General features: G+C 49.7%; 1 pseudogene; it reads left to right on the top strand.

Annotated features, from left to right (window-relative positions):
* The first annotated feature begins 1,101 nt into the window (after positions 1–1,101).
* On the top strand, positions 1,102–2,035 carry LOC149848675 (uncharacterized; annotated as a pseudogene).
* Positions 2,036–2,459: the final 424 nt, after the last annotated feature.

The raw sequence follows: 2,459 nt of genomic DNA, 5'->3' as shown, positions 1-2,459 counted from the left end.
GATCTTCTCCGCAAGTGTCCCCACCACCAGGTGCCCCGCTGGCAACTGGTGCAATATTTTTATGATGGTCTCACTGAGAAGAACCGTCAAATGGTTGACGCTGCCTGTGGGGGCACTTTTATGCTCAAAAGTAAAGATGAAGCATGGGCCCTTTTTGAGACCTTGAGCGAGAACTCCATGCACCATGCTTCTGCTTCACAATCTGAGAGGGCCACACCTGTGAAAGAGGGCGTGAAGAAGGCTGGTATATTCGAGATAGGGATGCACCTTGAGTTGCAAAACAAGGTCGACCAACTGTTCCATAAATTGGATCAGTTGTTGTCGGGTCTCTCTCCAGTCCTACAGGTGTGTGCGTTGTGTGCTAGCCCTGCACACCATGTTGTTGATTGCCCCGTTGCGCCACAGTACCCTGAGTTTGTCCAGGAGCAAGCTCAGATGGCGCAGAGTTTCGCTAGGCCCGCACTCAATCCATATTCCAGTACATATAACCCGGGCTGGCGGAACCATCCCAAATTTTCATGGAGAAATCCACAAGCCCAACCTCCCAACCCTTCCCAAAGCCAACCCAGGCAAGGCGGTTATGCGCCTGGATTTCAGAGAACTAGCTACCCTTCAGCTCAACCTACTTATAATCAACCCCAGTCTCAGGAGCCTTCGTCCAGCCAGTCCTTTGAGGACAAGATGCTGCAAGCCTTCTCGGATATCAAGGCAAATCTGAGCTCCCATACACATTCTATTGCGAAGCTTGAGACGCAAATGGGACAACTCGCCGAGGCGCTTAGCAGGCGGAGTGAGGGGGCTTTACCTAGCCAACCGGTGGTGAACCCTAGGGGTAAAGAGCCGATGCATGGCCTGCACATGATAGATGCCCATCAAGAGCAGGCTCAAGCGGTAATAACCCTTAGGAATGAGAAGCAATACCAGGCGAGGGAGGCTGCAGAAGAAAGAGAGAGAACGAGTGAGAAGCAGTCTGTCCCTACCGTTCCACCTCAGGAAAGCGAGAGGGCTCTACCAACTAAGCTTTCAAAGCCCTATACTCCCAAAGCCCCCTTTCTTGAGGCGCTAGAGAGACCGAAGTCATTAGGCAAGCATGGAGTGAACATGCAGGAGATGCTTGAGATATTCAAGCACGTCCAGATAAACCTCCCCTTGCTTGATGCCATTCAGCAAGTCCCTGCATACGCAAAGTTTCTAAAGGAGCTTTGTACGCAGAAAAAAAAGTTAAAGTCACAAGTGCCGAAGAAGATACACTTGACTGAGCAGGTGAGTGCGGTGTTGCAGCATTAAACCCCACCAAAGCTTAAGGACCCAGGGACTCCAATTATTTCATGTGTCATAGGAGACATCACTGTCGAGCGTGCATTGCTCGACCTTGGGGCAAGTGTCAATATCTTGCCGGTTTTTTTTTATGACAAATTTGGATTAAAGGAGATGAAGCCAACACCTATGACCCTGCAGCTTGCAGATAGATCAATCAAGGTCCCGCGAGGGATTCTGGAAGATGTTCTAGTCAAGGTAGAGGACTTCTACTTCCCTATTGACTTCATCATTTTAGATATGGAGGGAGTTAATGATATGCGACAGACCCCCATCATTCTTGGATGCCCCTTTCTGGCCACTGCCAATGCGTGCATTAATTGCCGCACAGACGCGATGGATGTCTCATTTGGCAATAGGAAGATGAGGCTGAACATTTTTCATGCGGCGATGGTACCTGCCAGCGATGAGGCTTCTTTCGAGGTCGACTTCATTCAGGACCTGGTAGAAGCAGAGCATACCTGGTTATTCAGTGATCCACCTCAGGAGGAGGTTGATGAATCACTCGAAGAAGATTGTCATGGGTCGATAGAGAGTCAGACAGGTGATCTGAGTTGGATCTGACACTTCGAGCCGCTTCCTGAATTGGCAGAAAAGCCGGTCCGACCATCCATAGAGAGTCCACCTGAGCTTGAGTTGAAGCCCTTACCGACCACACTCAAGTATGCCTTCCTAGGCAAGGACCAGACTCTCCCCGTCATTATTTCTGCAGACCTAACTGACACACAGGAGTGTCAGCTTTTACAAGTCTTGCACGAGCACAAAGAGGCGATTGGATGGTCGGTGGCAGATCTGAAGGGGATAGACCCCTCCTTTTGCATGCATCGGATTATCATGGATGAGGGGGATAAACCCTTAAGAGAGGCGCAAAGGAGACTAAATCCCCATATGAAGGAGGTGGTAAAGAAAGAGGTAGTCAAATGGTTGGATGCTGGGATCATTTATCCCATCTCCGACAGTTCGTGGGTGAGCCCTACCCAGGTTGTCCCCAAGAAGTCTGGGCTCACTGTAGAGATGAATGAAAAAGGAGAAAGTGTCCCTATGAGGACTACCATGGGATGGCGAGTATGCATAGATTATAGAAAGTTGAACAGTGCAACTAGGAAGGATCACTTCCCTCTGCCGTTCATCGACCAGATCTT

The sequence above is a fragment of the Nuphar pumila genome, chromosome 1 (assembly GCF_984573655.1).
Source record: "Nuphar pumila chromosome 1, dmNupPumi1.hap1.1, whole genome shotgun sequence".
In the NCBI taxonomy this organism is placed as follows: domain Eukaryota; kingdom Viridiplantae; phylum Streptophyta; class Magnoliopsida; order Nymphaeales; family Nymphaeaceae; genus Nuphar; species Nuphar pumila.
Note: the sequence above shows the minus strand (reverse complement) of the source record. Positions and strands in the feature narration are given on the sequence as shown.